The sequence below is a fragment of the Moschus berezovskii genome, chromosome 8, assembly GCF_049115385.1.
Source record: "Moschus berezovskii isolate FMDL1 chromosome 8, NW_MosBer_1.0, whole genome shotgun sequence".
NCBI classification, from domain to species: domain Eukaryota; kingdom Metazoa; phylum Chordata; class Mammalia; order Artiodactyla; family Moschidae; genus Moschus; species Moschus berezovskii.
Window position 1 is genome coordinate 37,371,496 of NC_142467.1, and position 12,888 is coordinate 37,384,383.

Sequence of the window (12,888 nt, forward strand, 5' to 3'; positions counted from 1 at the left end):
TTAATAAGGACTTAGAAGAAATAAAAAAGAGTCAATATACAATGAATAATGCAATAGATGAGATCAGAAACACTCTGGAGGGAACAAACAGTAGAATAACAGAGGCAGAAGACAGGATAAGCGAACTAGAAGATAGAATTGTAGAAATAAATGAAACAGAGAGGAAAAAAGAAAAACGAATTAAAAGAAATGAGGACAATATTAGAGCCCTCTGGGACAATGTTAAACGCTCCAACATTTGAATCATAGGAGTCCCAGAAGAAGAAGACAAAAAGAAAGACCATGAGAGAATACTTGAGGAGATAATAGTTGAAAACTTCCCTAAAATAGGGAAAGAAATAATCACCCAAGTCCAAGAAACCCAGAGAGTCCCCAACAGGATAAACGCAAGGCGAAATACTCCAAGACACATATTAATCAAATTAACAAAGATCAAACACAAAGAACAAATATTAAAAGCAGCAAGGGAAAAGCAGCAAATAACACATAAGGGGATTCCCATAAGGATAACAGCTGATCTTTCAACAGAAACTCTTCAGGCCAGAAGGGAGTGGCAAGACATACTTAAAGTGATGAAAGAAAATACCCTACAGCCCAGATTACTATACCCAGCAAGGATCTCATTCAAATATGAAGGAGAAATCAAAAGCTTTACAGACAAGCAAAAGCTGAGGGAATTCAGCATCACCAAACCAGCTCTCCAACAAATGCTAAAGGATCTTCTATAGACAGGAAACACAGAAAGAGTGTATAAACTTGAACCCAAAGCAATAAAGAAAATGGCTATGGGATCGTACTTATCAATAATTACCTTAACCGTAAATGGGTTGAAATTTTCAAAAAGGCTAGGAAACAATTCTCATAGCCATCAATAGTTCAGTGTTGAGTTCATGAATAGTTTTTAAAGTTTGGGACAAACTGTAGTATTTGCTATTTGAAGTACTATTTGTAATTGGCATATTACGATTAACATTGGTCTTCATTTCCAACTTAAAACGCCTAAAAATGCCTAACAGGTTTTTAGATTTGTGAATTTTAGTTGAAATGTATTTTATGATGTTACTAAACCTGCAGAAATATTGAAATATTTCAGAGAACTTATTCACTGTACATTTAATTTATTTTATTTATAAAAGTTATGAACTGTAGAAAGTTTTACTTGTTGGGTCAAATGCTTGTTGCTTCAAATGCTTGTTGCATTTGAAGTGCTAGTTACAAGAAAATCAAATACCTTCAATGTATAAATGCTATTAAGTTTTTAAAGGACTCTGGAGTATAAGTAAGTTTGTTTAAAGAAATTTAGTCTGTTCAACTTGAAATAAATAAATAAATAAAATTGAAAAATAAAATAAAATAAATTCTCCCATTCCAGTCCATTTTAGTTCACTGAGTCCTAAAATGTAAATGTTCACTCTTGCCATCTGATTGACCACCCCCAATTTACCTTGATTCATGGACCTAACATTCTAGGTTTCTATGCAATATTGTTCTGAACTGATGCAATATTGTTCTTTACAATACTGGACATTTTCACCACTAGACACATCAGCAACTGAGCATCATTTTCGCTTTGACTCAGCATCTTCATTCTTTCTGGAGCTATTAGTAATTGCCCTCTCCTCTTCCCCAGTAGCATATTGGACATCTTCTGACCTGGGAGGCTCATCTTCCAATGTCATATCTTTTTGCCTTTTCATACTGTTCATGTTCATGGGGTTCTCATAGCAAGAATACTGGAGTGGTTTGCCATTTGCTCTTCTCTCTGACATTTTGTCATTACTCTCCACTATTTTGGCGAGTATTTTGGGTGGCCCTGCATGGCACGGCTCATTCCTTCATTGAGTTACACGAGCCTTTTTGCCAGGACAAGGCTGTGATCCATAAAGGGCCTCTAACACTTAGTAAGTGCTTAACAAATATTTTGAATGCCTGAAAAATTAAACAAAATCCTCACTGCATGAAATAGATGATCTTCAAGGTTCTTGTAAGATGTCAGGGTCTATAATATTTTTTAAAAAATTCAATATGCACCTTCCACTGTGTCCTCTAAACATGTCACTTCATTATCTCTGTGTGGGTACCGTGGAGGGCAAAGCACACTATTAATCATTCTTAAGCACTCTGGACGGAAGTTCGTGACATTGTACAGGAGACAGGGACCAAGACCATCCCCATGGAAAAGAAATGCAAAAGAGCGAAATGGCTGTCTGAGGAGGCCTTACAAATAGCTGTAAAAAGAAGAGAGGCGAAAAGCAAAGGAGAAAAGGAAAGATATAAGCATCTGAATGCAGAGTTCCAAAGAATAGCAAGGAGAGATAAGAAAGCCTTCCTCAGTGATCAATGCAAAGAAATAGAGGAAAACAACAGAATAGGAAAAACAAGAGACCTCTTCAAGAAAATTAGAGATTCCAGGGGAACATTTCATGCAAAGATGGGCTCGATAAAGGACAGAAATGGTATGGACCTAACAGAAGCAGAAGATATTAGGAAGAGGTGGCAGGAATACACAGAAGAACTGTACAGAAAAGATCTTCACGACCAAGATAGTCACGATAACGTGATCACTGACCTAGAGCCAGACATCTTGGAATGTGAAGTCAAGTGGGCCTTAGAAAGCATCACTAGGAACAAAGCTAGTGGAGGTGATGGAATTCCAGTTGAGCTATTTCAAGTCTTGAAAGATGATGCTGTGAAAGTGCTGCACTCAATATGCCAGCAGATTTGGAAAACTCAGCAGTGGCCACAGGACTGGAAGAGGTCAGTCTTCATTCCAATCCCAAAGAAAGGCAATGCCAAAGAATGCTCAAACTACTGCACAATTGCACTCATCTCACACGCTAGTAAAGTCATGCTCAAAATTCTCCAAGCCAGGCTTCAGCAGTATGTAAACCGTGAACTCCCAGATGTTCAAGCAGGTTTTAGAAAAGGCAGAGGCACCAGAGATCAAATTGCCAACATCCGCTGGATCATGGAGAAAGCAAGAGAGTTCCAGAAAAACATCTATTTCTGCTTCATTGACTATGCCAAAGCCTTTGACTGTGTGGATCACAATAAACTGTGGAACATTCTGAAAGAGATGGGAATCCCAGACCACCTAACCTGCCTCTTGAGAAACCTGTATGCAGGAGAGGAAGCAACAGTTAGAACCGGACATGGAACAACAGACTGGTTCCAAATAGGAAAAGGTGTACGTCAAGGCTGTATATTGTCACCTTGCTTATTTAACTTATATGCAGAGTACATCATGAGGAACGCTGGGCTGGAAGAAGCACAAGCTGGAATCAAGATTGCTGGGAGAAATATCAATAACCTCAGATATGCAGATGACACTACCCTTATGGCAGAAAGTGAAGAGGAACTCAAAAGCCTCTTGATGAAAGTGAAAGAGGAGAATGAAAAGGTTGGCTTGAAGCTCAACATTCAGAAAACAAAGATCATGGCATCTGGTCCCATCACTTCATGGGAAATAGATGGAAAAACAGTGGAAACAGTGTCAGACTTTATTTTTTTGGGCTCCAAAATCACTGCGGATGCTGATTGCAGCCATGAAATTAAAGGACGCTTGCTCCTTGGAAGGAAAGTTATGACCAACCTTGATAGTATATTAAAAAGCAGAGACATTACTTTGCCAACCAAGGTCCGTCTAGTCAAGGCAATGGTTTTTCCCATGGTCATGTATGGATGTGAGAGTTGGACTGTGAAGAAAGCTGATCGCCGAAGAATCGATGCTTTTGAACTGTGGTGTTGGAGAAGACTCTTGAGAGTCCCTTATACTGCAAGGAGATCCAACCAGTCCATTCTAAAGGAGATCAATCCTGGATGTTCATTGGAGGGACTGATGCTAAAGCTGAAACTCCAATACTTTGGCCACCTCATGCGACGAGTTGACTCACTGGAAAAGACTCTGATGCTGGGAAAGGTTGGGGGCGGGAGGAGAAGGGGATGACGGAGAATGAGATGGCTGGATGGCATCACCGACTCTGTGGACATGAGTTTGAGTGTACTCCGGGAGTTGGTGATGGACAGGGAGGCCTGGCGTGCTGTGATTCATGGGGTTGCGGAGAGTCGGACACGACTGAGCGACTGAACTGAACTGAACTGAACTGAAGCAGTCCACATTAGGGAAAAGCAATGTTGCAACATTATTCCATCAGCCTCACAGCAGAGTAGCTGTGACTAATTGGAGGAGGGCTACTGTAATCCAGTTTTGGGGCCCTGTCACCATAGACACTTTTAATGCCATGCTGTGGGATGGCGGAACACAGACTGACTGTTGCCACATGAGCTCCCCTAATGATGGAAATGAAAGGAGAACTCTGATCTCCAGAGCTATTACCCTGGCTCTTCCCTTGAGCACTTTCTGTATTTTTCAGAAAGAGAAGAATGAAAGTGGAGGTGTGAGTGTAGGAAGGGCTGTCTTCAAATAGCTTCTTGAAATGCCATCTGACACAGGAAGGGCCTGGAGAAGAGGACAAAGGGAACGTTTGTGAGCTCTCGCAGAAAGCATGTGCTCTATTTCTGGTTTCCAGAACATTGAACATTTAAAGAAACTCTTTCTCTTGTATGTGTGGTTTTGTGTGTATGAATATGTATGTACCACTGCAGTCTGCTTTACAAAAAGAGTGTCTTGTTCTCTAAGAAAGTTCTTTTCTAAGCTGACTACATAAAATGTATTTTTAAAATCTAGATTTTATCACAGCAGTTTTAAAATTTAAAAACATATCCCTTTTCTGATTATAAGATTAATTCATGTGAATAACTGAGGATTTTAGAAAACTCAGATGAGGATTTTTTTTTTAAAAGCAATGATCTCCAATGCTCTAAACATCATAAATATTTTTAGCATTTTTTTCTTACAGCTTGTCTGTTGTCTATAGCAATCTATCTGTATAGCTAAATAACAAACTTGGAAGTTATCTTTATGACTTTCTGATTTAAAATACACCAGGTGGTCTACTCAGAACTTTACTTTGAAGTACCCAGTGTTAGGATCCAAAAAAAGCTGCAGGTCCTGATTTGCTTTGAACATACGTGACTTTCACGTTCATTTTGGGATGGGTGGCAGAAGTCTTGATTTTCCTTGGAAAGCTCTCTCTGAAAGCTGACCTTCAAAGTGACTAAGATCTTGGTGCAGCTCAAGGGTCATGTGACTCTAGTCAAGGGAGATAAGGCTAAAAGGTGTTATGGCTGTGAATGGAGAAAACTGATATTTCAGGTCACGTGACAAAAAGACAATTATTATGTGCGTAAATCTTGGTTGGCAAATATAGATAGCACAGATCAGGATAAATAGCATTAAGGGGTTCCTCATCTGGTCAGAGTTCATAATCTCAAGCTAAGAAATGAAAATGGATATGGATATGCATTTATTTTCACAATTGGATTATTCTGTTCATACATTTTTGTAGAATATTTTCCAACTGCTAAAATATTATTTTAATTTTGTTCTATATGGAATGTATAGTAAAACTTGTGACCAGTGTAAGAACTGCATTTTATAAAGTTAACTAGTATAAATATAAATAAACATAATAACCAGTCTGCTGATAATGAACTATATCCATCCTCTTCATTCTATTTCTAAGGAAGTTCTGGTACCTGTGATGTTTATGTGAAATTTCATGCATAGTTTATATGTACTCAAGGAGATCCAACCAGTCCATTCTAAAGGAGATCAATCCTGGGTGTTCACTGGAAGGACTGATGCTAAAGCTGAAACTCCAATACTTTGGCCATCTCATGCATCGAGTTGACTCACTGGAAAAGAGTCTGATGATAGGAAGGATTGAGGGTGGGAGGAGACGGGGACGACAGAGAATGAGATGGCTGGATGGCATCACCGACTCGATGGACATGAGTATGAGTGAACTCCGGGAGTTGGTGATGGACAGGGAGGCCTGGCGTGCTGTGATTCATGGGATCGCAAAGATTCGGACACGACTGAGCAACTGAACTGAACTGAATTGAACTAAATAAAAGGTAAACTTGAGAGTTCCATGCAGTCTATATCTCTCATTAGAAAAGTTTGAGCCTGTTTTCTGTCCCCTAAGTTTACAATGCTTATTTACTTGTAAAAAACAGAGATGGAATAAAATTGATTTCATTTTCTATCAAGATCCTTTATATTGTGCCCCATGGCAACTTCTCATATATCGGATCTGAGAAGGGGTAAGAATTTTGTAATCAGAATCATTAGTTATGCATTAATAATTCTTACCACCTATGAATTTCAAATTTAATACTTTTTGGCATGATACTATAAGCTTTATACAGACAAGGCTTATGCCATGATAGCTCCAAACCATAATTCAATGCTTGGCATATGGTGGGTGCTTAATGTATTTACTGAATTGAATCACATCTTCATTACTTTCCAAAGAAATCAAGTCTTTTGGGGGGGGGGGTCGGAAATCAAAGAGTGAAAGGGAAGACAGAGTCAGTAGATGTTTAGAAGAGGAAAGGAACTAAATTGAAATACCATGTAGACTTGCCCAATCTTCTCTTCAGGAGGGTTAAAATCTGGTCCTAATGAGGACTTTCTTCCTCTCATGACTTTCAAAGGAGTGAGGACTCTGCTCAGTGAGGCAGTCATAATCTTGTACATGGCTGGACACTAGGCTCAAACAGCCTGTTGAATTTATCTGATCTCCAAATAGTTCAACTGTAATCACTTTCAGTTGTTATGTCATTAAGTTTTAATTGTCCTCTAGTCACTTTGTTTATATAAATAAGACTCTGGTTTTGCTATTTTTAGCCTTGAACTCAGAATTGTATCCTTGGGTTCACACTGACTCAGAAGTCTTGCCGTTTTAGAAGTGAGCAATAGCAAATGAGAAATACTGAATCATAAGGTCCACTCTCTGTAAAACATCTCCAGGCTTTGCTTTGGACCGCAAATCACTGCCTGACTTGGCATCCTTGCCATGGGGCTCACCAGAGGGCCATGGCTATTAACACACATTAACTCCCAGAAAGTTTTCTGAAGGCATTTGCTTGATGGTTGTAAAGTCAGTTGGAAAGTTATTTGTGCTGAATAGAATACATGGTATAAAATATATATGTCTCTGGAATTCCACTGTGATTCCTTTTAATGAGTATTTTTTTCATGCAATAGAAACCATTGAAATTACATAAATATCACCTTTATCATCAGATAATTATGATAACTAGTATACAAAACAAAGAGACTGTGCTACATGTGCTAATTTGGGGAGTGATTTTCCGGATAATTTCCATCCATTCCTCTAGGTTGACTTTCTACCCTCTCACTATGCAGTATGCCCCAGTGAGGCTAACCTCTGTTGCCCACACTATCTGAGTGGGTTTCCTTGTCTTCCACTATCTATTTGGTTTGACCAACTGATCCAATAACAGGCTGCTTTATGAAGGAGAAGAGAGAATTCTGGGTAATTATCCTCATCCTCCCTCTCTGTCTGACCACTGTTGGCAATGGCTGTATCATTTGTCCAGTCACAGCTCCTGTTGGCTTGTTCTGCAGCATGTTCTGGGTCTCATTACTACTCCTTTCTCTTGCTCTTTTTAGGACTAGAGAGGTATGATAGGCAGAATAATTGTCCCCCAAAGATGCTCATGTTCTAATCCTCAGAATCTGTGAATGAATGTACCTTATTTGGTTAAAAAATGTGCGGGGGGGAGTTGGTTTGTAGATGGGATTAAGTTAAGGATTTGGAGATGAATAGATTTAAATTTTTCAGAATTGTTGGGTGCTGTTAGTTGGGCTTCCCTGGTGGCTCAAACAGTAAAGCATCTGCCTGCAATGAGGGAGACCTGGGTTCTTTTCCTGGATTGGGAAGATCCCCTGGAGAAGGAAATGGAAATCCACTCCAGTATTCTTGTCTGGATAATTCCATGGACAGAGGAGCCTGGTGGGCTACAGTCTATGGGGTCACAAAGAGTCAGACATGACTGAGCCACTAACACTAAGTGACAGTGTTATCTCAGTGGTTCTTGCAGATCATAGTTCAGAGCTAGAACAGGACATGTGAGGAAGGAAACAGGTTGTACTGATGTGATTGCTGTCTTTGAAGATGGAAGAGGGCCACTAGCCAAGAAGTGAAGGAAGCCTCTAGAAACTTGAAAAGCAAAGAGCATCTTTTCCCTTAGAGTATTCAGCAAAAACTCAGCTTAGAAGACACTTCTGCTTTAGCCAGTGAGACTTCCACCATTCAGAGGTGATGATAAATTTGTGCTGTCATTAAGTCCCTAAATTTGTGGTTATCTGATACAGTAGCAATAGGACACTAATTCAGATGGTAATGATGGACATGAGTTCGAGCAAGCTCTGGGAGTTGGTGATGGACAGAGAAGCCTAGAGTGCTGCAGTCCATGGGGTCACGAAGAGTCGTACATGACTGAGCGACTGAACAGAACTGAATGACTTTCCACTCCTGTTAGTACCACTGCATCCTTATATTGGTAGATCTTAACCTTGCCCATAACGTTGCAAATAACCCCTCCATTCATTTTTCTTCACTTATCTCTCTGAGTATACCTTCTAGTTTCTGCTAGGACTCTGTGGAGTGCTTATGCTTTTATATTCAGCAAAGCCAATTGTTGGTATTTGTTCTATGAAAATTCTGGGGAATATATGTAGTACCTGAGATATATGTAGATATTGATTATAGAATTATTTATAACAACAAAAATAAACAGAATAGGGGCTGGCTAAATAAATTATAGATGTATGATATAATAACAGAATGCCGGAAAATGTTTGTTAATTCATGCCTAATTGTATGAAAAATCAGGCTACAAAACATATCTATTGTATATTTGTACCTATGCCTCTATGAACCTATTGTATTTATCTATCAATCATTTATCTATCTGTTTAAATACATAAAGAAAGAAAACTGAAAAAGGAGAAAAAGATACATGATGCTTTTAGAGGTTAACTCTTGCTAGTGGATAAAGGATAACATTTTTTTTCTTTGTGCATTTTCATATTTTTCAAATTTTCTACAAGGCTTTCCTTAGTAGCCAGAAAGAAAGCTTTAAAGCAGTAATGGGTCCTTCTCACACATGGTGGGATGTATTACAGAGGAAATCTTCTCTGATTTCACCCTCAATTAGAGCAGTTTCTTCTATCTACAACTATTTTTCACAGCTTCATTATATTTACTTGCATTCTTATCTGACTCCTCTATCATATTATGGACATTTTGAAACAGACCATGTCCTGAAATGTATCTCATCCTACACTCACAGTGACCTGTGTGAGGCTTGCAATATGCATTTATTGAAAGCTTTGTATTGAATTGCAATAGATGCATAATCAAAACTTCTTTGATGGGGTACTTATTTTCAGACCCATAAAAATTACAAGTAACAGAAAAAAAACCTATGAGGCAAATTTGCATAGCAGGGAGATAGATGGAAGATAAACAACCTGATTTAAGATGCAAATGGATAGTGAATTATTTATATCATATTCTTGTCACAGACTTGTTCATTTAAAATGTGTTTACTAAGAGGATTAGATGAATTTAAGTGCTTAGCTGAGATAAATATTAGGATTAGACTATTCAAAAATCTCATCAAGTACTGGAAGGGATGAAAAAAAAATAGCCTATTATACTTTAGTCAGATTGAAAGGACTTCTTGGACCAGGTAGAATCTTTAATTAGTGACTCTTCAGTATGTTGAGTTGACAAAGTCATTCTAGGAATATGGCACTATTTTAGAGACTACTCAAGGAGGAAATAGGACAGATGTGTCAAGATGTCTATATGGAGATATGGCAGAGTTTAGGAGAGTCTAAATGGTAGATGGTAATCAATAATATCATAACATAATAAATAGAAGAGGAGTGATAGAATTAAGACATGTCAGGAGAAGGAACTAAAATTGGAAGATCTTTAGATGTGACTTAAAATCTCTATTCTTGGTCCAGTGACATTGTTTTTTTTTCTGTTTTTTTTATGGGCGGAGCCCTCAGTAGTGATTAATGAGTCCTCTTGTAAATTTCACTAAGGATTTTTGAAACAGCTACAAAACAATATATTTGATTTATATTGCCAAAATACTATATTAAGATAGAACTACTTTCTTTATGTTCAGTTCAGTTCAGTTCAGTCGCTCAGTCGTGTCCGACTCTTTGCGACCCCATGAACCACAGCACGCCAGGCCTCCCTGTCCATCACCAACTCCTGGAGTTCACTCAAACTCATGTCCATCGAGTCGGTTACACATGTTTATTTAACAATCTTTTTAGAGATTTAAATATTTTAAGGGAAATCATGTTTAATTTTCAAAAGGTGTCAACATTTGTATCTTCATACATATCACATATAGTCATTTAAATAATATACTGTTCCACTTGAGAGTAGTCCTCTGTTAACACTTAGCTCTATAATTTTCTTTATGTACGAGAATTTCCCAAATATGGGATGACAATACCGCATTCCCACAAAGTAGAACAATGTAGTAATTAACTTCATAAATGACAATCATTATTCTTAAGCCAAGTAGGCTATGAGCCTCATGCTCTTTATGATATTTCATATCTGTGCTAAAGAAAATTATTAACAATCCAGTAACTCCTTAGTATTACTTCAGTCACTCCTTGTAAAAAAAACTGAGATAGAGAAATGTTGAATATTAAGTCTTGACAGGTCCAGGATTTGAACCTGTGTAATCTGGGTGTTCATTGGAAGGACTGATGCTAAAGCTGAAACTCCAATACTTTGGCCACCTCGTGTGAAGAGTTGATTCACTGGAAAAGACTCTGACGCTGGGAGGGATTGGGGACAGGAGGAGAAGGGGATGACAGAGAATGAGATGGCTAGATGGCATCACCGACTCGATGGACATGAGTTTGAGTGAACTCCGGGAGCTGGTGATGGACAGGGAGGCCTGGCGTGCTGTGATTCATGGGGTCACAAAGAGTCAGACATGACTGAGTGACTGAACTGAACTGAATTTGGAGTAAGAGTGTCTGCTTTTCCATTTTGTTTCAAAAACAATAATAAGGGAAAACTTAAAAAAAAAATCCCAAATAGAGAATAATAAAATCACAGCTGGATTTTGTAATTGGTATCTAACCTCAGACCAAGTATTAATAGAGTACTCCTACCACTTTTCTGATACGGTGGAAAGAATGAGCCAGTAGAGACAAGATATAAGAAACTCTGGTTTTCTGTTCTTTCACGCCCAGAGGAGAAAAAGGGCAACTCTGTCTGGGTCTAGAACTTTTCAGATTCTTAGAGATCCCTTCTTTCAAGCAGAATTCTGAAAGCAGTGAATAACACTGGAAAGTGACTAGAAATAGAAGGAAAAACATGTAAAATCCATCAACTTAACTCTGCTGCTACATATTTTAAAATTTGTCTCATTGCAATTAAAATGAAGTCAAGATCAAAGAAAGAAGGCATCTTCAAATTTGGCAGATCTTAAAGCATGAAGAGGAAAATAATGTATTCCAGATTTGACTTCCAAATCCCAAAACACTGTGAGGGTCAATAGTAATGCTTGGGTGGCTGTCCCATGTTTGCCATTAACTGGCTGTGTGACCTTTGGCAACTCAGTGAGCATTAAAATTATATAGCAGAGCTATCAGTGTAGGTCATTCTTTCTTTCTTCTACATGTTAAACAAAAATCCATAGTGACAAGGCATAGAGATAGCAGTTTTTGACATAATCCCCAATGACCACATCATCTGGCTAGATTTAATTTGACCTTCGTTAGAGACAAAAAGCATTGCTACTAGTCAAGAGTAATACTGAGACTTTAAAAAGGGGATGGAAGCTAAAAATAAAGGCATTGAATTAGACAGGAAACAAGATCGAAATGAAAACTAATTTTTTTTATGTGTCTGGAAGGTGAGAAATAGATGTTTAAATTGGATGCAGGAAGACATGAGGGGCCAAGAGAATGATAGCAAGAGGAAGGTTAGGGTAGCTGGGTTTGTAAAGGATTATGCTAACTGTTCTGAGGAATTCAGAGGACTTAAAAATATGATACTGTCTCTGGAGCATGGCTCCCTATATTTTTAATTTGAGGGGGTGGCTACAGAGACGGGTTTTTTGGCCTTAGAAATAATCTAATATGTGAGATTTTTCAATAAAGGCTTAGATTGTCAGCCTGTGGTATAAAGAACGGTTTTCAGTTACTCTTTCAAAATGAAACATCATGCTACAGGGCCTCAGTTAAGACATATTTGAATAGTGGCAGATGCTATCAGCTGATCTGATGGGAGTAGGAGGAGCCCAGCAGCAAAGCACTGGTGTCATCACATGGGGTGGCCTTATCACACCTAATTCATAGCTGGTAAAATGGAGGCTTATAAAGGCTGACCTGACAATTGTGAAACAGCTGGTCTCTGGTAGAGTGATGGCTGACACCAGTGTCCATCTTGTTAGCCTCACCAAAGTTTTACGCACAGAAGTCTTGAGCTACTCCTTCATGCCATTTCTTTATGTGTCTACTCCATACATGCAAAACATGATCACACTGCTCACAACTAAAATTTACATAAGGGGAAGGCAATGTTGGGGAGTGAGACAGAGAAGAGGGATCAGAGAAGAGACAAACAGAAAATGAAGTCTGTCTCTAAGACAAACAAGTCCAACCAACCACTGAACTGACGCCATGGCTTAGAATGCAGCATTTTTATTGTAAAAGTCCACATATTAGGCAGTTCCCTTTGTGAAAAGGTTTTCATATACACAGACCGGGAGCAACTGATAATTCAGAATCAGATTATATATAATATATATTTATGTTGCCAATACTATGCACACATTGGAAAGCTAGCTTTTTTTCTTGAATTTCCCCGTTAAAGGAATACATTTCAAGATGACAATAACATGTTTCTTGTCATTGAAAATTTGCCAACAACTCTCCCAAAGAGTCAACATTTAGTATGT